We start from the raw sequence: 22,874 nt of genomic DNA, 5'->3' as shown, positions 1-22,874 counted from the left end.
GCTCCAATGCCAGGCTGGTAGGCAAACTGAAGTGGGTCCAGTGATGAGCTCACAAGGCGCCGAAGCTGAGCCAGGACCAACCGCTCCATGGTCTTCATCAGGTGGGATGTCATAGCCACCGGCCTGTAGCTGTTGAGGTCCTTGGGGCGTGATGTCTTTGGCACTGGTACAACACAGGAGGTTTTCCAGAGCTGTGGGACTCTACCCAGCCTCAGGCTCAGGTTGAAGAGGTGCTCCATCACCGCACACAGTTGGTCCGCGCAGGACCTGATGACCCTTGAGCTGATGCCATCTGGGCCCGCTGCCTTCTTGCCATTAATCCTCCTCAGTTCCCTCCTAACCTGGGTGGTTGAGAGAGACAGGCTGGAGCCTTGTGTTGATTGTGTATTGAATGCTGTTTTTGGGGGTGGGGAGGAGTGAGCAGGGTGAATAGAGGAGGTGTGAAGTGTCTGAGGTGTCAGAGGTGGGACAGCAACAGTGGGGGTGGGTAAGTCTGCAGTCGATGTTGGAGACTGCCTCATTGCTGAATCAAATCTGTTGAAGAAATGATTCAGTTCATTTGCCCACCTCACATCCCTCCCAGGCAGAGAGTTCTGATGTTTGTGGCCTGAGATGGTTCTGAGGCCTCTCCAGACTTCACCAATGTTATTTTGCTGAAGCTGGTTCTCCATCTTCTGCCTGTAGCTGTCCTTCCCATTCCTTATCAGTTCCCTCAGCTCTCTCTGCACCCTTTTCAACTCCTTTTTGTCTTTGGATTTGAAGGCCCTCCTCTTCTGCTTGAGGACAGCTTTAATTTCTGGGGTAATCCAAGGTTTGTTGTTGGAGAAACACCGTACAGTCCTGGTGTTATCCACACAGAAATTAATATAGTCAGTAATGCATGTAGTAAGGCTGTTGATGTCCTCTCCGTGGTCATCACAAATCACCTCCCACACAGTCGACTCAAAACAATCCTTAAGAGCCTCCTCGCTCTCCTCCGACCATCTCTGTACTGTGCGGGTGGCTGGTGGCTCCCTGTGCACTAAGGGCTCATACACAGGGACAAGGTGCACCAGGTTGTGATCAGATCTGCCCAGAGGAGGGAGAGGTGATGAACTGTATACCTCTATGTAGCTACACCAAAAAACTCCATGTAATTGCTGTAGACAGCAATTGCAAACCCGAAAAAGAGATGCACAAACGGAAAACAGACACCGTTCTCATTTTAAATTTTATTTGAAAATAGCGTGCCTTGGAGTTGTTTGATGACTTAGCCTATCTGTATCCCTCCCCAAGAGCAGCTCAAATAGAAGCAGTTTGGAATCCAGGAAGTGCTCTAGTATCTACTTAATTATTTATTCCTTCAAGAAAGTACTTTGTTAGAATAACAATTGCATCACTTTTGCATCACTGCGCAACACTGCTTGAGGTGCACAGTTGCATGATTACCATTTGACAATGAAAATAATAATTTACAGTCCGACAGGCAAATCTCTATCCTAATGAGGAGGCTACACAGAAGAGCTTTCTTTTACTATTTAAATATTAACGCAAAGGTCAAAACACAAGCCCAAAGAACACTTTACAGTAGAAATAGATACTGTTTTTTTTTTTTTTTTTTAAAGAGGAAAAAAAGGAGAGGGTGATGGTGAAAATGGATAATACACTACCAAAAGTCTGACTGTTCATCACTGTGTTGGTTGATTTCATCTATTTTTCTCTGCCTTTCATTCTGCAGCATTCAGGAGATTGCGTTTCTAACCAAGCATATTTTAGAAAGCATCTACTATCTTTTCTCAGGGAGTGTAAACAAGGATGGTTTATGGTCTATAACACAGTCAACAACTATGTCATCTATCATTTTATGCAGCCTATAAGTGGATGGAAAATGGTTCTGTAGGCTGCAGCATTTCAATTTAATATCACATATGTTGCTGTTCCAAATTATGTAGCAATGATGAGTCATGATCAGTTTTTTGTTCTATGCTTTTTTCAGCCAAATGACCATGGGGGAGTCCTTTATTTGGCTCTAAATAGGTAATGCAGGGAACAGAACCATGACTCAGTGTGCTGAGATTCAGCAGGGTTACCTGGGCTGTAAAAGCACTTGCTTGGATTAGTGTGTGTGTCATCTATGGTAAGAGGTAATGCTAATGTAAACGCTTTGAGATTTTATTCAGTAGATAAAACCTTTAGCCCTACTTGAAATATCCATGTAGGTTTTAAGATTTTGTCTTAAGCCTTTTTTTCTATTGCTTGCCGTTATTGAGAGTCATTGAGGTACAAAATTGAGTTTACTGCCCAACCATCATAAAAAATGAATGTAATTAACACAAATTCATTTTATGGAGCGAGACCAGTGCCTGTAATCTTTAAATTGGCCTCAGGTGAAAACGTTCCACTGGATTGTGGATACGTGTATTCCCAGACATATATATATTTTATGTATGTACTCCAGGACGAATTTGTGTGGAGAGGGAGATATTAAGGAAAGATCAAGTGCCAGCATTTCATCTTTCTGTTATTCTGCAGGAGATGTTCATGTCTATAGCTCAAGGCAATTAACCCTGCAGTGTGTAAATGGATTTACATAGGTGTCGTGAGATTTCTTTCCTCCAGGCAGGCGTGAAGAAATTCTTTTTTCCCAGCCTATTTCTCATTATTATTCCAGTTGCTTCTGCCTGTTATCTGGGGCTCTGCTGGTCTCAGAGGGAGTTTCTAAAGAGCAGTGATGACTGGGGGGAAAGGATTTTCCCACTTATGGATGAGCCCTAACTATGTAAATTAGTACATATAGTGTAATTGTTGCTTAATGAGCCTCAGTTCAGCAGATAATAGCAACAATAGCTGATTAGCATAAAAATACATTTCTTTCTCTTCATCACTGTTTTAACTGATAATTAGAAGCCCTCTGCAATAGTTGGTTTTCACAATAGTTTTCACATCAAGTTGATGATGGACCTCGAAGCTCCCAGTTTATGGCCTAAACTAAACTTTGAACCAGTCAGTTGAAACCATTGATTGTTCTACTTGGACACAAGCAAAAAGGACTGCAGCAATTCAGTTTTCATATTTTTCTATATACATTTTCTAGGTTTTCTGTAGTAACAATAGCGAAAACAGTGGTTGGAGAACAAAAAAATAGGAATTGGAGAGTGGTCCATAGGGACACTCTAGGTCATAGGATCAGGATCGATTCTGTAATTGTATCAACTAATCTGCGGTCTTTCCCAGGTGAAGAGAGGAACAAAGATGAGTTGGATCGGGTGATGGGAGAAAATGGTGGACAGGCCTGGCACATCCACATGGATAGTGAAGGTGCACTGGGAATGTAAGGCAGGGGCCCCCTGTGCTCAAAGTCTTTAGTTCTGTCAGAGCCCCAACAGGACTCCAAGGGAGTTTGGGGACATTGAATTTGAATGGACCATGTTGCCTAACTCCACTGTTATGTGAAGCTGTGGCCACAAGGTGGTTGGTGTTTGTCATTTCAGTAATCCCGAACCAGATGTCGCATATCAGAGGTACATTCTCCAGCTAGCCGAATATCCACTAAATGATGTTTTTATGTGTTAAATCTGTCCTGTGATGGGAATCCAACCACTTTCACACATTCATTCAATCCATCGAGGAATCTTACATCTCATTCATGAGTGGTAACACTCATGTCATTCATGTCTCATGACATTACAAACTACAAAGGCATACAAGCAGGAAATAGTTTCTTCACGAAGGACTGAAGACTGAGACAGAAATCTAAACATAATCTGTAATAGCTACAGGTCCTTGTCCTTGTACATCTTTGCCTTATTATACCACCCATCATATTGACTAATAACATCCAGAAACAAACTATTGCTATTAAAAGGTTTCACTTCTAAATATCTGAAATGTGCATATTGATGAAGACTTAACTCAGAGGAAGTAACTTGTTGTTACAAATGGCTCTTTTTTTGAATGAATCTCTCCAAGAAGCAGGAACTTCAAGGCCAGTGATATTTCGAAAATAAAGTGTAGGCAGTCTAGATTTCTTCTTTCATAAACACTTCTGGTAAAAGGATGAATTTATTCCTTTTTTGTATCATCAGAATACCTCGCTTTTATAAATGTAGCAAAGGTTAAGCACACTGGACATATTCTGATCCAAAGCAACTCGTGCAATTATGTTGGCAATGTGAGGAGCCTTGATTCTGGGAAAAGATACAAAAGATTTATTTAGAAAGCAGCAGCATAGCATCAAATCCCTCAAGGTTAATTCAGCTAAAAGTTGATTCACAATTTTCCCTATTCATTTCATTTTATGCTCTTCTTTTCAGTGAAAGCTGAATGAAATAAAGCTATTTAAAGTTCATGATCTACATTTTGGTAAAAGGCCACCGTACATCTGTCTGGCAGATAATTGTTGTCACTTTGGTAAACTTGAAACTCACATACACCATTATGTTTAACCAATCAAACAGACAGGAGTAAGAGAGGTAGTTTTGGTACATTTTTGTAACTTTGACATAGTTTGTGTTGTATTAGCAAAATGAACCAAATCCCAACACCATGGCTTGGTGAACAACAGCAGAGAGAGCGGTCAGTTTTCAAATAGTTGTTTGGTTGAACTGTGTTGCATTTATGAAGCCAGGGTAGTAACTGTGATGATAAGCTTGCAATGGCACATGCATGCTGATGTTTAGCATAGTCAGTATGTAAAAGACTGCTGCAGTCATGTCAAACATCAGTTTTGGACTCCACATTTTGCAGCCTAAGAGTTAGTTAGCATTACGGTCATTTCCAGGTTGTTTGTTTGTTTGGTAGGATTTTAGGGGGAAATATTTCAAACTGAGTTACTGTTTATTGCTGACAGGGTTGGTTGTGTGCTTGGTTCAGTGCAACACACAGATACATACTCCTGCTAATTACTAGTATATGAGACTAATAGGTTCCAGTGCTCCAGTCATTAAAACTGGAACATAGAGTTCTTGGACAAATGAATCCACGCCATAATATTCACCAGACAGTTTCATTAAAAGTGCTCTAAAAGGCACCAACAGCACAGACACAGTTAATAGGTTTAGTGGCCTGTGAGTGTCACAAATGTTTTCACCAAATTTCATTAATGAACCCTTTCAGTAATTTTGAAAAATATGCTCCTAAAATCCTGTCAAAACTGTGAAAATGTTGTTTTGACACTAAATTTGGCACCAGCCCATTTGGTAAGCTGTAGACATCTGCCTTTGACTTCTGAGCATACTTACTGCACTGTAACCTTTCACTTTTGAATTAAACATAAATGTAAAGGTACCTCTTGTTTACAGCTGGCTAACCATTCTTAGCTGAGGAAAACATCCATGAAAATCTGCTTCTTGGTGCATTACTACCATCGCTGAATACCCTGAGTAAAATTTTAGCTGACATAAAGATGCCACTTTTTGTCTTGTTCATTGTTAAGTGGAGATGAGTTGCATTTCCAGATGGGGACTTTTATTTTTTATGGTTCACAAATAATGTTCAGAGTAAGGATTCAGCAGTATTTCTTCAGTCTGCCTAGTATCTCACTTATCACACAAGAATGTAGACTCATTACATCTCAATGCATCACAAAGCAACACTGGATCTTTGAACCTTGGCTTCCTATTTCAAAATATTTTGAATGCTGGATCCAGGATGTTCCCTGTACTTAAGATATATTGTCCTCAACTCATTTGTGATTATGTGCGTGGGTGTTTATTTTTATATATATGTAAGTATATCCTTGTGTCTGTGTCGCTGAATGACCCAACGTGGCATCTGCACAAATCTGATTAAACATATTCTACAATAGAAAAAAGAACCAATGAGATCTTTGGCATTATCAGGAGAGAGTGTCAACACTGAGATTCAGAACAAAAGAGGCTGTGCAGTGACTGACGGTTTTGTTAAACCCCCCAACCCGAACATGTTATCCTGGAATAAAGGTCACACTGGAACATTTTCTTTACTCTCGTCTTTTATTATACATTCTGAGACCTTATTTACACAGTTCTTATGGCGCAACATGACTTATTCCTTTTTATTATTATTTATGCTTCTGTCCTCCACACTTTGAATAGTTTTAAACAGCATAATACTCCCAGTTTGTCAGAGTTTGCAGCTTTTTTCTTTTCCCATATACACCAACTATGAAATGAGAAAGACTCCTGTGAATGTGATTTGTACTGTAAACAGAGATTTTTCATCAAGTCTGTTTATGCTTTTGTGTTTTCTATCTTTTAAAGACCACAGAAAAACTGCCCAAACAATATATGACTTATTCTTTAAAGGTAATGTTTTTCTACTGTCCTTAAAGCTTGATGGTAAATAATTTACAGTACAATTTATATTCTTACAATCTTGCTATTAAATAGTCAAACACAGTTTGAAGATCACAATCTGCAAAATGACAAAAAAGCCAAAAAGATGATGTTCGAAAGACAGAAAGCATGACCTCCAATAACACCACGAAGTGGGATTTATTTAATGTATATTTATTTATTTATTATGTCTCGACTGCCTTTCAATGTCAATAAACCAGGAAAGAAGCTGGGTATGTAAACGACGTTTATACTTTTTCTCACTGTAAAATGATATTTTTATAGATTCATTACAATCCGCTGAAACTATTAATTTTATATTTGGAAAATTCTGTTGTGTAAATAGATTTGTCAAAAATCCATCCAATGCATACAGTATCAGCATTTTTGCAATATAGATTCCCCCCTTCGTGCATTTTTTTAAATCAAATGTTGCATTTCTATGAATGGACTTCTTTGTGACAGTCCAAAAAAACAGTATTATTCGGTTTTATATTGGTTAAAAGATTTTGGTCACTTTGTCCTCAGTCTTTGGTCCCCACCCCCCTCTTTACCATTCCCTCCCTTCACCCGTCGATACACTGTCTCTCCTATCAAAACGTCAAAGGAGGATTACCCTCAGCAGCTTAAACCCTGGACCTGACATGAACCCTGATATTATGGTGAGGCACACCATGGCAATATTTCCCAGGGCGGGTCTAGTGGAGTTGACATTAATTTACTCTGTGTGTGTGTGTGTGTGTGTGTGTGTGTGTGTGTGTGTGTGTGTGTGTGTGTGTGTGTGTGTGTGTGCAAGACAAGGGAGAGAGAGCAAGAGCATGAGAAGTGGAGTTCAGAGGTTAAATATCTAACATGGCTTCTGGTATTGATTTTTCTGCAAGTGGTGCTGATATTTAAGTTTCTGATTCTTAACTGAATAGTCCCTCAATGATGAATGTACAAAGCAGTAATTCTTTTCTTTTCTTTTTACAGTGAAAACGGGTTGAGCTCCAAGCATCTGTGTGGGCACCCCACAGCTCTCTATAGCCCACAAATATACAGTAAAGACTCCACAATAACAGGGTCCCAGTAAAGAACACTGTTTTGGTGTTCATAGATAAATTTGCTCTTTATAATGATTATATAGTAGAGATTATTTTTATAACTAACTAATTTAAATACATCAAAGACTTCAAATGGCCACTTGGTCACTTTGCCTGACAACTGGGAGCTAATCCGAGTCACCTGCGTGAGTGAAATTCTACCAATTTAATAGTCTGTTTTAATTTGCATGAGCATTAAATGCCACGAAATAGCATCTCTGACCTAACAAGAACCATATCCCAGCTTTAAAAAACCAGGACTTCTTGATCCAACACAAGTTTCAAAGAAGTGCTTTCACAACCAAAAACGGACCGTTTTTGTCGACATACGAGAACAAACAGATCACATTCTGTGACTATTTCAAGAATTGTCATGAGACCAAGCAGTCATGGGATGTCATACAGTTTATTGAGAAACATCAACCGTGAATATTTTCCTGGTTGACAGAACAGATTATCCAATTAGGAGATTATTATGTGACATATTGACATGTTTTTATAAATAAAATAGCAGTTACAGGGCAGCACAATTAAGAAATAAGAATAGTATGTATGAATGGATTGCCAGTATGGAGGGTGTTGTATTGCTGGTGGCTCCACCTATGCCTGCATAAGACATCCTAAATACCAGCCCCTGATGTTACTACTGAGATTTTCATATTCGCAATGTACTCCCCTCATAAAAGAGAAGCAACTATGAGGAAGCAAGTCAGCTTTTAATGTTTTAAAATGCACATTGAACATTCTTTATGTTCTTGGTAGCCCCTCCTGGGGGAGGTGTACCTACTGCACTCAGTCATTAAACTTTGGCTCCACAGCATGCATCTGTATTATTGCTCTATACATACTAGATGTAAGTGTGCATGTAGCACTTCATGCACATACGATGTGCCTATGTGCAGCAACTGCTAAAACTTTAAATGTACCAAAGCCGTCCTATTCACTCAGAATGTCTCATTATCTGTGTATTTTAAATGAGCAGGCTGGTGAATTCTTTATGTATTTTAATAAGGAGTGCATGCATACAGCACAGCTACCTGCGAGTAGATGGATTGGAGGCCTCTCAAGTCTTTTGCAAAGGTGAAAATTACACCAGAGCGCACCTTACAGCTGACATAAACCACACTGTGAAATTTTGATCAAAGTCAGTTCGTTTTCAGTTACGAAGAGAGAAACAATGAATATGGATGCTTCTGAAATGGAAACACGTGATTTTTAAAAATGAATATTTACTGTGGAGTCGGTTTAAAATACTCTACAGTTTGAATACACACTTATTTGTAGGAACGTATAAACCTACACACTGCAATAAGGTAAAAGTTAATAACAGGGCCATCATATAATTTACAGTGTCCCAGATGTAAGATAAAAACAGTCTATATGAAAGATAACAACTCTAACTCTGCATTTACCTTCCCAGAGAAAAATTAATCTCAAGAAGGCTGTCAGAGACGTGATTAAAGAAAATAATTATTCTACTGAGTCGCTTTTTTAATTCCCAGTTTTTGCCCAGATGCAGGCTGGTAACCATGTACCCGGACCTTAAGATTTGCATTTGAAAATCCAGAATTACATCACCATGACTGCCACTGAAAAAAACCCAGCAAATCTAATCTAAGTCAAGAACTGGAGCACTTTTCAAATCCAAGGAATTTCACAATTGGAGCATCTGAACCCGTCAGTAAAAATGGATGTTTTCTCAACCCACTCTGTCAGACACTGCTCTGAACAAAAGCCAGAGGTGTCACAGCAAGATGCACGTTGTTTTTTGGCAGCTAAGTCCGCAGAAGTAGAAAGAAGCAGTGCTATAGTGGGATGTATCCTATGTTTGTCCAAGACAAGTCTCAAGGCAAATCTTGCACTTTTATTTATTTTCATCAAGAATGTGTTGTTCAGGTACTAAAATTACATTGTTTAAGGAAAGACGTTGGTTTGGGAGAAATACACCTGTTAAGAACTGTCACTCTGCAGACTGACAAATTACACTTTTAAATTTGATGTCAAGGGGTCCAGGACAAATACACATACAGTACATGATCCATTAGGAGTGACGCCCAGCTCACAGCTGATGCGTCACAGCAATGATGCCAAAGAATGCTAGCTGAGAGGTCCTTTGCACTGCCATGTGTCACTATAGCTACTAAGTGAAATAAAACATTTATAAAAGAACTGTAACTTTGTTAGTTCAATTTATGCTAGTTTGTGATTAAGATAACAGACTTCCTATTTTAATTAATTGCTCGTTATTGGACATGCTAACATGCTAGCAGAAGAAAACCTTGTTCATGTATTTGTTTATTTATTTTTTGGACCATATGTCATGGTCTGCGGTGGGTGGCTGGAATTTCCATAAGGCTCCTGAACTGACCTGGGATCCGCCCCTGGGCAGGGCCAACTCCAGCTCCTGCACACCTGGAGCCTATTGCAGGCAATCAAGCCAGAGGGATTTAAACCACACGTTGATGTTCATTCACTGCCAGTTCGTCATCAACACATGTTGGTAACAGGCCTTATACTTCAAGTTCTTGCTGTGATCTATCTTGTTAACAAGACTCTCTTGTGCTGCAGTTGCTATATTCACCTTGGCTCACGCTCCACCTCCAGACTCAGGATACCAAACAATCATTTTGAAAATCTCTCTATGCCTCACCTGCCTGCCCTCCTGCCATCAAACTCACCACACACGTGAGGAGCCATCAGTTAATGGTTAGCAACGTAGGTTCGCAACGTTCATCTGTAATCTGCTGTAATATTTTTAAATGAGTGGATTTAATGATATACAATAGATTGGTAGCTCTAAGTTGTGTAAACAAGACACTAAATTCCAGTTTAATGACGCCAGTGGCAGGGTGATATAAGAGAGCCGTGGACTCTGAAGCAGTGAGAGGAGACAAAGCAAAGGATGATTTGTCCTAGTTGATGGGATAATAACAAATGATCATACATACAGTATTTATGTTTGTATGTACATTTGGAAATTACAGTACTTTGTGCAACTTCCTAGAACACAGCACTGACACAGCATTTGACTCACAGGAACACATCTGAAAGATAGTACAGTAGTTTTTTCCTTCAGCCTTCCTGGCACTTATAGCCATCTGGCTCCAACATTAATGATAATATGATCACAAAGGATTTCATACTGTTATTGGATTATCTAAATGTCACCGTGTCACATTCATGTCTCGCTCATGATGTAACACATTTCAAATATCCACCACTGATTGGCATAAGAGGCTTGTGTTTACATTCTCTCATTGTGAAATACACATGTGCATTCACACATAGAAAACATAAACAACTAAGCAGCAAAGCGAGTTGTTTTGGTGCCACACAAACCTTTTTGTTTTAGTATCCAATTGTGTATTTATGGGGTTAAAATCAGTGATTTGTCTAACAACCACATGCATGTACTCTCGTTTCAGCAGCAGAATGAAGGTCAGGGCTGGACACCAACAGGATTACTTGGGATTTGCACAGAGTATCACTAGCCAGCTAATATGGGCCAGAGGTTTCCCCTGTTCACTCAGTGCCAGAGTATAAATAGCACTTAGACCTGCCTCCCTAATCCATATTACATACAAATCCACTTTTCATTCATTCAAACTTTGATGCTCGTCAACGTGTTTGAGTCTCCTCATCAGAGGCAATAAGAAGGTTCATACAACTTGCCAAGTATTTTTGTGTCCATCTTGCCAAGACTTTGGTTTTAGTATCGTTCATATCTGTCTGTTTGTTGGTTTGTTTTTGTGCACAAACAGCTCCTACGCGAGGAGTGGAGCAACCAAAATTGCAACACAGGTGCATCAAAGGACTTGAGGGTTGTTATCTCTATCGGCAGTTATTGACATCTTTGTTTCCTAGCAACCACTTACTAAAATATTGCAGTTTTGTGATTTTTACAACAATAATGTAATTTAAATGTTGATGTCTCTAAATTGTGATGTTTACAGTGTGAATATTACATTACATAATTTGGCACACCTATGAAGTCAAATATACTTATACTTTACTCCTTGTATGTAATCTTTCTATCGTTAATGGGCTTCTGCAGTGACTGGTTGATGAGTGCTGCCGGTTAGTATTTTTTTGTACTTTTCTCATTTTAATTCAGTATTTTGATTTCCTAACAACACAAACAAAACAAACAGTAATAGGGTTGTATATCAGCATATTTATAGAATAATGTTGCAATGTAGTGTTGTAATAAAATTTCAAGACCTTCATAAAAACAAAGATTTTATTCGCTAGTGTACAGTTACTGCATACATACATGTATCCATTCACAGCAGCATTTTGGCTTCCTGTGAACAGTGAGTGTTGTCAGCCAGCAACAAAATATGGAAGCAGCCTTCACATGGGAATCACGTGAGGTCCAAGCAAACACTGATGACCCTAATCCCAACCCTGTGTTATCAGAATATGCTTTAAAAGTAATCATTTGACCCAATTAACAACTATTAAAATTTTTGGCCTTTCTAGGTGATGAGTTTGTGAAGAAGAAAGTTGCATGTTTAAAGTTGCAGCAAAAAGCAGCAACTCGATTCTGAGAAACATTTGTTTTGTCTTTGTTTGGTTTTCATCTCACTTTATATCACTTTATACATAAAATCTTAATGGTTTAAGTCCTGCCAGAGTGCAGTTTAGTAAATGGTTTCACCACTGCAGCATTGTGAGAAACTTCCATGCCGTGCAGACAACAAAAACAGAAATTTAAACCATGCAGTGCGACCACTGGCCTGTTCTTCCCTCTAAACTAAAAGAGGATCAAAACAACTCAAGAATTGCTGTCTGGGCTTTCTTCATCTCACGGAACGTCACCAAACACACTCTGCTGTCCTGCACTTTGTGAATGAATGCAAACAGAAAGCAAGAGCAGTACAGGAAACAATCCTAGACAGCCGCTGATTTCACATTGCAGTCCAAACATGCTGCAATAAATATCTGAATTTCCATCTGTTGTGTATTGCTGATTCATTTCACTGGTTTCTCCTCTTCCTGCTCTTTTAACAGCACCAAAGGTCCATTATTACGCGTTGTTTTCTTTCATTTGATAAACTGAAGATTAAGGCCAAAGTGTTCTAAGAATAAGCCCTGTGGTTCAACAAAGCTAGGAGTCATCACTGCGCTCTTTGAAAGAGTTTTTGTCCTTAAAGTGTGTCTGACTCAGTCCCAAACAGAAAAAAAACAAGTTTCACAGCTGTTTGCAGCCCCGCCCGCCTGACATATTTCTAAGCCGGAGTCACTGATGTCTCGTTTGTGCCAAGGCTTTGTAGGCAGAATTTTTGTGGTTTTGAGACCAAGTAGCAACACATCATTTCCATCACTGCTAGTGGTTTTTTAAGTCTGTCTGAAAAAAACCACGTCTGGCCCCTTGTGCCACATCATCCCGACCTACTGCCCCCCCACCTCCCGCCCCTGCACTCCCCTCGACGGTCCTCCTTTCTGTGACTGTTTTCATGTGGGGGGGGATGAGTTCATTCTCTGACCACGAGACAATACCTCATCCTTCCACTTTGGCTCTCTAGCTGAATCACAGGCTTAGGGGAGGTGGAAAACATCTCCCTTCTCCTCTACTTCTGTCCAAGACAAACAGCTGTGGCTCAGTTATGAGTGTGTGCCTGCTGTGTTCTGACAGGTTTCCAGAAACCTGCTGTCAGGTAGCCCATGCAGGGAAACACAGAGGCGGAGTGTTACAACACCTTTAGGGTCTGTGTGAACTTGTGGCCTGATCGGATGAATTCTTAGCTAACTAGCTAGGCAGAAAAAAGTACACTTAGCACTTAGCACAGCTAAACAAAGACCTGGTAGACTGAATGACTATTTCTACATGGAACATGTTAGCAGAGGCTTACTCACAGGTCACTCCTCGACATGTGGGAGTTTGCTTTACTTTCACACTGGAGGATTGGGCTTTAAGCGGGGGTCTAGTTTTCCTCTCCTAAGAAATGCTGAGCATCTTATGGTGCACTTGCTGCATCGTACACATGCTGATCTTCCACAAACTCATCCAGTTGCCATGGGCTTTGTCTATGCCTGTGGTTTTTCTTTATAACTCTTAGTCCATCACTTCCTATGTGTTTTTAATGTTGCTTCTTGCTTCCTGTTTTTTTTCTTTTTCTTCTTTGTTCTTTTGTCTGTGGTTCACTGTTGCTAGTGTAGGTTTGCTAATCCTGTTCCCTCTTTTGTTTCCTGCTTTATTTTGAAGATTTGTTCCTTATATGGCTTCAGGATTTTTGGCTTTCATTTCACTTCCCAAATATTATTGCTTTTCAACCATGCACTTAAACTTCATTGAAAAAAAAGACAAGCATTAATAAACCTGAAGTGAGTTTTTGATCCTCTCTTTGATCCTTCCTTATTTTCTGTCACATGTATACATACTGTTAGCCCAAGATTACAAAGACTACACCCTTGCCACATTCTTGCTCCAGCACAGCCAATGGAGCTAAACATGCTGGATGGCGTTACAGAAGCATCCCAGAATTGTCCCAGACGTGGCTCTCCCTGTGGTTCAAAACGGCTCTATTTTACAATGAAGTAACGTCATCCTGGTCAGAACAGATAAGGAGGACAGGAAGTCAAATGCAAGAATGCCCTAAACAATTGGGTAAAATTGTAAATTTTCAAAATAAGAGACATTTTGCAGGCTTATCAGGTGAAACAAAAACGCTTCACAGGCAGGCACCTGATGTACAGTATTCCTGAGATTATAATGGTGGATGCTCATAGTAAACATTTCAGTTAATGAGGTCAGTGCATGAACAAGTAATCTCCACGAGTCAGAAGCTCGGTCTTCAGAGTAATCTGAAGCTCAGTTTCTTTCTGTTTTTGCTTCGCAGAAGAAAATTCACCAGTAAAAGAAAACCAATCATTTGGCTTAAAGGGAATGGGTTTCCTTTAGTGGAAAATAGCTAAAACTGCTTATTACTAGGAAGGAGGGTGGGAGGCAGGGGAAAGGAATACATTGTGTAACTGACAACAGATACACAATGCTCATGCTGGCATGTGGTCTACTAACTTCCTCCTCCGTGTTGCTTACCTGCTTGCTGAATGGCTGATTGCATGGCTTGATGAGTCAGTGGCATGCTGGGCTGCTCGAGTGTGTCTGTAGTGATAGAGTAACTGATTTGCTGACTGACTGGCTGTCTGAAAAACTCAGATAAAGCCATCCCTCGTCAGAGCCAGAAGAAGGCCTCCACACCCACCAAGGACTATGAGATACAGGAGAGGGAAAAAAGAAAGGGGCGGGGTTGGGGGATGGGGAGAATAAGAAGCAGAAGACATACGAGGTGACTGAGAATAAGAGAGAGAGAAGAGTACTGTGAATCCAATACTGTTCTATTAGGAGTGATTAGATTTTGAAGCTCTGAGCTGAAGCATAGATCTCGTGGGAATATGGCTAGAGTTACAGCTTTGATGTTGACCTTGCATGAACTGGTCTCACTCTGTAACCCACTTTATTGAAATTTTTCAGCCCCCAGATCCACTCTGAGTCAGTGCATTCCTCAGAGTTTATCATTGTTTATCACGCCACTAGTCGCTTGGATGGTTTATCCTGTGTTTTGGGGAAAATTCTGCAGTGTTGATAGTTACCACCAAATTCCATCCAACTTTTGGCTTTGACATTTTCATGATATCGATTGTATTTACTACTGCATCTCAAAGAAGAGCTGAGGATGGGCAGGGTGCGATCAGACTGCACCCTATACTGCACATATATTGTTATCAAATTTTGTTTGCATATTTATTTGTTTTTAAAGGCTTCCTGTGTTGATTAACATGTCATTAGAAAAATGACATGGCACTTTTTGGGAGATAACTAATATAGATTATACATAAAAGATAGTTACCAGCCACTGTCAGATAAGCCACTGATTATGGAAGTCCTGTGGTGAAGCTTCAAGCTGAGCATTTTTGCCATCTAGTCATGAAAATAAGTTATACTGCACACTCATTACTTAACCATAATTTACAAACCCAGCGTCAGTGTGACTTGAAAAGTGGTCATGACCATAAACTCATTAGAAAAGGGTTTATCGAGGTCATAGATAGCTTTAGCGTTATTTTCCTGTAGACTTCTATCTAACTGGACTTTTTGTCCAACCAGGCGACTCACCCATGGTGGCCATTAGAACAAGGCAGGTTTGGTGCACTTATTGACTGGCTTCTCATCATTTCTTCATATGCAATCTTTACTAATTGCCCACTGTTGAGGTCCCTGAATGTCTTCATATGGCTTTTTTTCTTGTTTGCACTCATTTAATCAGTCAGAATGTTAATGCAGTATAATAGGCAGTTGGTAATTGGTATTACAACAACTGAGCTACCCCAGTTTTTGAACACCTAAGGTTGAACAACTAGTTCAGTCAAGTTTGGGGGATTTCCTTACCTGGTTGATCAAGACAAACAACTGCCACAAGCTCAAAAAGTTGGAAGATCCCAGTTCTTTATAATCTCAACAACATCAAGATGGAAAGATGTGTGGTTGAAAGCATCAATTTTGTGCTCCTTGGACTTGTATAATGCACATTATACAACAAGTGACAATTTCCTTCAAGTATTGCTAAGCATGCAAAGAACCTTAGACCTCCTCTGTGCCAGAAGTAGTAGAAGGACTATTTGCTGGTGTGTAGGCCCGACTATATCAGTTCAGATGCGGTTTGATAATTGTGCTGTTCTACTTGTAACTTTATTTCAGCTTCATCTACACTGCTTTGCAGTGCGTGGATGCTTCACATAGCTGAGAATAACAAACCTCTTGTATTTGCTCCAAGATTTAGGGTTAATCAAACCTACACTTGATGGTTGCTTCACTTTTCTGTGTTTTGATTAATTTTTAGAGCTATGTGTTCAAATTCTTCATACAATGCCTCTGGTAATATTTAAAGTTTTGTTCTTTTCTTTTTTTAATATGGCAGCTGCTGGTGCTGCACCACACAGTTGGAAGTTTCCTTTTGAGTTGAAGAGGATCTGTCCTGAAGTAGGATCTTTAATGGCTCAAAATACAAAAACAATGGACGTCCATCAAGAGCGACACTTATGAAAAGGTTCGTGACAGCAAAGGAGCTTCTGGCATTCAAAGCGGGTTACATTGTGTCATGGGGAAAAGACTTTGTACATACATTTCATGTTTTCATATCACATATATTAATTTAGCAACTTGCACTATCATGACAGATTTTTCCTTTTCCTTCCCACTGTCGCCAAAGTGCTTGCTCATAGGGGGTCATATGATTGTTGGGTTTTTCTCTGTATCTGTTATTGTAGGATCTACTGTGCAATATAAAGCGCCTTGAGGCGACTTGTTGTGATTTGGCGCTTTATAAATAAAATTGAATTGAATTGAATAGATTTAAATTGTTTAAACTTTGTTATGACTCAAGCAGTTATTACTTGGAAATGAATTTAAACTTTGATGACCAATAAAGCATTAACATGAACCAGTACAAACCACACGCCACAGACTCTAAAACAGGCTGTGAAACACCTCTGTACTAAAACACCAAAATGTAGTTTCTAGAAAACATTCCCACAGCAGGGGAAACATAAAACCAGTAACGCAACACTGACTACACCTTCAGTTAGAAGTTCCAAAGCCAGAAGGACGGTAAGTCTGTGGCTGTGACATTTGACACCACTCTGCTGCCCCACTTCCTAAAAGTCAAGGTTGGTTTCTTTTAACTACAACTAACCTCAGCTTAATGTTTTCATTTGGCGCTACACCTAACCAAACCTAAACTGTAGTACTGACACAATTGATGCACAACGCTGTCCTCTTGATATGAGTGCAAGATGAGAAAACAACTTTTGGGCAACCTTTTCTGTCATTTAGATTGGAGAACTTGTCTGCTGTGTGATCATGTTGCTAAACAATTTGCCCTTTTAGGAGGGAAGTTGGGTTGATAATTTGACTGCGGTCAGTTTGCTATGAGAAGCAGCCTGACCCGAGTTTGCATTTGTATGAACTTTGCAACAAACAAGATAAAAATTAGTCGTATAAAACGGTCACTTTAAATACATGTGATGCTTCTTATCAGACAGCTGAAAGATGTGCATCCCTTCAATGTCATTGCAATTGTCAGATGTCATGTTTGCTGTTATTAGCTTTGTATGAGCAGGTATTAGGAAGCTAAAATGAAAAACTTTCCTAGGCTCCTCTAACAGAGTGGCTTTCACCCCAAACCAGAAATCAAAGGTATTTGCAACTAATACTTAAAACCGAGCCAAACTTACTCTTAGAAAGCCTCTGAGCGGAGAGCTAAATCTGTTCAGGGAATCTGTTGCCTTGGTTCCTGATGCTGTACCATTGCCATGCTGGCTCTGGGCCCACTACTATACTCTCCTCTTTCAGCAACCAGTGAGGGAACATTTGGCACCATGGCAATGCCGCTACATCACATCAGGAGTCATTTTGAGTGTTTAAATGAGGTTTAATTTAAGGTGTCCCTCAGCTGTTCAGACTTACGTGAATGCAATTTGTAATTTTTATGTAGCTTTCTATAAGAAGTTGTTGTGTAAAACATCAGACACAGCCTTATATAATCCCAAGGCCCCAAAGCCCAGAACTCATTTGCTAATCAGAAGACATCCTGCAACCTGCTGCAGCCCCATGGCTACCCTCTGTAGTGCAAACTGGGTGTACCTGAGACAAAATATTCATCCCAAAGCATTCATCTGTGGGAATCCTCTAAAAATGAACCAGCTGTTTTCTAAGTATTTGGTTTCACAGGAAGGTTATGTATGAACAGACTTGTGTTTGTGCTCAATAGTGTTCAAAAAATAGGTTCCTGTGTGGTTTTGCAGGCGCGGGGGTTAATTTGGGTGATTCTCAGAAGAGGAGGCAAATATCTTGCACTCATCAGTTATGCAGGTTTTGTAATGCAGTACATCTATAAAATATCTCCAGTTGTATGCATTAGCGACCTCAATCCATCTCCAAGTCCTGGGCCTTCTCTCCCATAAATATTAAGCACACAGGCTTGCAGACATCTGAAAATCATTCTAAAAGTGACAGGTATACATAAAAGTCGATTCTGCAGAGAAGCGCATTAATACCATGTGATGAAATGGAGCAAACAGGATGAACACTCAGGCAAGAAATGCTTCAAATACCAAAAGGACCAAGCAAGCAGATGGGGATGGCAAAAGAAGAGAGAGAGGAAGAGGTGAGTAAACACCACTAGACATGGTAACAGATGGAGACATAAGAGAGGAAGACAGAGTCATTTAGGGACGGAGCACAGGAGCAGACGGAGATGAGGAGAGGCAGAGAGCAAGTGAACAGATGAGTGTATTAGAAAACCACTCGGTCGCTTTAGACAGCTTGTGGAAACAGACCACAGAAAAGGTTCGTGTCAGGTAACGGCTGCTGCATTCATCCATACAGCTGATAATAAGACAACTGAGCTGTGAAAAAGTAGAGCAGTGAGAGGTTAGCCAACTCTGTGGAGGATCATTATCTCCAAAATCACACTCTCAAAAGAGGACTGAGCTGTCTCATATATTTCACTTTTCAGTATTAGTCACTCACGGGGTTTTTTCCCTCATGGTGGGTAGCTCATTTGACATTGTCAAACAGTTTGGGAAAAGCTTCTGTCTACTTAGATTTGAAGCACCAGCAGCCAGTCAGCTTAGATCAGCATGCACTTTGGAGAAGAGCTAACCAGACTTCTACAATGTAAAAGAAAACTTCTGCACTTACTGGTCACCTTGTTGGGTATACCTGTTCAGCTCATTAATACAAATATGTAAACAGCCAATCACATGGCAGCACCTCAGTGCATTTAGGCATGTAGACATGGTCAACATGAACCTGCTGAAGTTCAAAGACAAAAATACAAAAATAGTTGTTTTAGCCTGTCCACAATTGATGCACACCTGCAGGCCAATTTGCACATCCACCACTTGGAAAATGGGGAACAAAGTAAGTAATCCTTCTAACTGATACATGTGAAAAACTATTCATGCTTTTTTAACAAAAAGGTCAGTTTTGGCCTCCTCCAAAATATAGGGTTAATGTAGGTTAGCACCTATAATGACTTAGGCCAGACCTCCATCCATTTTCTTCCGCTTATCCGGGGCTGGGTCGCCAGGGCAGCAGCCTAAGCAGAGAAGCCCAGAACTCTCTCTCTCTGGTCACCTCCTCCAGCTTATCCAGGGGAACACCAAGGCGTTTCCATGCCAGCTGAGAGATATAATCTGTCCAGCGTGTCCTGGGTCTGCCCTGGGGCCTCCTCCCGGTGGGACATGTCTGGAACACCTCAGCCAGGACGCATCCTTATCAGATGCCCGAGCCACCACAACTGGCTCCTTTCAATGTGGAGGAGCATGCCTGAACTCCTCAGGGAGGGGCTTAGGCCAGGCCTCTGAGGGTTTATTGATGTCATCTATTGTCATCTGTTCTGTACTGTGCTAAATTACTGCAGAATGGAAAAAGAATATAATACATTTAGTCATGAGAAATGGTGTAAATAAAACAAAACAAAGTTAAAAAATTTAGTGTGGCAACCTTACTACTGTTTCCCTGCATCCAGGATTCTTGCAAAGTTCAAGTGAAGGAGGATGGGCTATTTCAGCTAATTCCAGCTGCGTATCACAAATGAGATTGATATTGTCCTATTTTTAACTGTAATTTCTTAAGATGACTGAGAAGTAGAGCAGAGGGAAATGCAATAAATCACAATGCACCACAACTCCTACATCCAACAGCAAGAAAATGTCCAGCTGCTCTATACATTATTAAACACAGCAGCATCCTGTTTGTTCTGCTCTAGCAACGCATTTACTATCATGAGGAACAGCAGCTGGCTGATGATTTGCTATATATGGACAATTATTATGTCATATAACAACTAAGGAGCAAACTCAAGGACATCACAGAATATTTTCCCTGCTTGCTGTTTGACTGTTTCTCTATCAGCCGAAGGATTACTCTGGAAAAAGAACCAGCAGCAGTGATGAAGCGCAGATGCCACGCAGTGTGACAAGACGCATTTGCAATGAGCTTTCCAGGAACTCATTTGTTGTTTCATAGTTGTCTGGGAGACTCAGCTGCTGACAAGCTTTTTGTTTGGGAAAGGGTAGATGTACAGGAGCTCAGTCAGGCTGAAAGTCATATCTGAATCACTCCAGTACACTAGCTTCAGTCTCACTATGATAGTGAGCAAAAAACAAGCAGAGACCCTTTGACAGGAAGTTCAGTCATTCAGTTTAAGCTTTCGTTCTTAATAATGCAGCTGGGTTGTGTGCTTAAGAAGAAGCCAATATAATCAGCACTGACAGTAAGTTAAGATAACGGAATTTCTATTGAATCATAATTGTTCAGCTGTAATTCACAGGAATTCTGGTCAGGCTTGAGTCTGGACTGAGATCAGCGCCACAGCTGTTTTCATCACCTCACTAAACTCTGGGAAGGGGCCACAGAATCAGCTGCCAGGGGTCAGTGAGTGTGCCTGTGTGTCCATGTGAGAGAGAATATCAACTGTAAAGTAAAAAAGGAGGTCACTGAGTTGGTGGAAGATTGCCCAAGTGTTGTTACATGTGTGTGTCTCGCTCTGTGTTTGTGTTTGAGTCAGCTGGATATGGAGTCGCTGAGGCCTAAGTGAGGGTGAGGTAGAGCAGATCAGCAACATTAACCAGACATGGCAATGAAACAGCCTCACGGCCTTGGAGATGCTACACTTTCCTGGAAAGAATGTGACCTGTAGCAGCATACCTCTAACTGTCCATGCTTTTCCAACAAAGAACATGTGGACAGCCAGGAACCTGTGTTTAACTTTGCCCCTAGTCACAAGGCTGGTTAGACTCTGATACAATTCTGACGATCTAAAATGAAGCCTTGAGCCTCACAACATTCAACTTCACATTGTGTGAAGTTAACCCAAAGCATGTTAAGTTGGACTGTAGGGATTTCATGCTACAAAGTTCCTTTTAAGCTCACTGGTGCTGCCTGGAGAATGTTCCTGAAGCCCGAGGAATGCACTGACATCACTTTTAGCATTTTGCCAGAGCTGAAAGGTTGGGAGTAGCTAGATGGACCGAATCTCCTCACATGTTTTTCTACCACTGTGTGTCTATATAGTGTGTGTGTGTGTGTGTGTGTGTGTGTGTGTGTGTGTGTGTGTGTGTGTGTGTGTGTGTGTGTGTGTGTGTGTGTGTGTGTGTGTGACTGTGTCTATATACTACAGATGGCTTTCTATTCCTTCACTTTGGACCAGAGTGAAAAATAAGATTTGCCACTGAGGACAAATGAAAATGCTTTAACTCACCTACAGAAGGGTAACTGAGATTTCAAGTGAAAGACCTTTCAAGTGCTACATGAATCAAACAGATTTGTGTGCTCTCCAGACTTTGAGACTGCCAGATGGAATTTTTGGATGAAATTAACCTGAAACTGCTGGAACAGCAGCATCACCGTCTGCAGTGAAGTGAGTTGCTACGGATGGGGAGTGCATACAAGAAACCTGGTCCAAAATCTGCATCTTCAAGTTCGATAGAAATTCACAGCTAGCCACATAAACAAGCCATATCCTTCCAGGAGAACATTTTCATGGTCAGACAAGACAAAGGTTGAGCTATCAGGCCAACATCACATGAGGTATGCTTGGAGGAGTAACACTGAGACCTTCATACCTAAGAACACTATACCAACTGTCAAGAATGGTGGCTGTAGCTAGGTTGTTTTGCGTTCATGCTACTAGTGTATACCCAAAATAGAGTGGAATAACGATGAAGGAAAACTATCTTCTAATCATTCAACAGCTAGATTTTTGAGACTTGGGTACAACTGGATGTTCCAACAGGATAAAAACACAGTAAAAACTGGTTTTGGGAGAAATACTGCATTATTCCTTCCAAAACCAGTTTTTGGAAGGAACAGCTGACATTAACGTCTGGAATGATCTTTCCAAAGGCGCAACCTCAACCTTATTTATAATTAATTTGCTTTGCTTAAAAAACAGTGAACCAGTTTTGACAAGAAGAGTGGTCAACAAAATGTATGACGCCTTTTGTATGGCCTGCTTTAACAACGTGCTAACCTTATTTACAATCAATATTGTATGGATGTAATAATGGTGCTAATATTCAGCTGGAATTATGCCAGAAGCGTGTTGAGGGCTACCAAAATCCTCTGGTCGAGGTACAAGTTTCTAAGAGACATTTGATCAAATATAGTGGTGGGGTTGTACGCATATATCTGTACCTCTATGCATACTTTAAACCCTACGTAAATCAGAAAAAGAAACGAATTCAGACTTGTGCACACAGTTCCCATCTTTGAAGCAACCATTTCAAAGGCCATGAGATTGCACACAGTCACAATAATTTCGATCATGCTGCAGACTGTAGCATAAAGCAGCTTAAATGACAGCCAGCCCAGTTTGTGGGCTGGCCGAGATAATGATCTACCAGGTTTGTTTCAGCTTTTTGCTATCAGAAGTAACATTACTCATTTTCTGATGTATGACTTCGGCATCTTTTAATGTATTGTAGCCCC

This window comes from Mchenga conophoros, linkage group LG20 (genome assembly GCF_057382185.1).
Source record: "Mchenga conophoros isolate Kocher_MC1m ecotype Shallow Benthic linkage group LG20, M_conophoros_male_GT1.1, whole genome shotgun sequence".
NCBI classification, from domain to species: Eukaryota; Metazoa; Chordata; class Actinopteri; order Cichliformes; family Cichlidae; genus Mchenga; species Mchenga conophoros.
The sequence above is the reverse complement of the archived record's forward strand: the minus strand, read 5'-3'. Positions refer to the sequence as shown.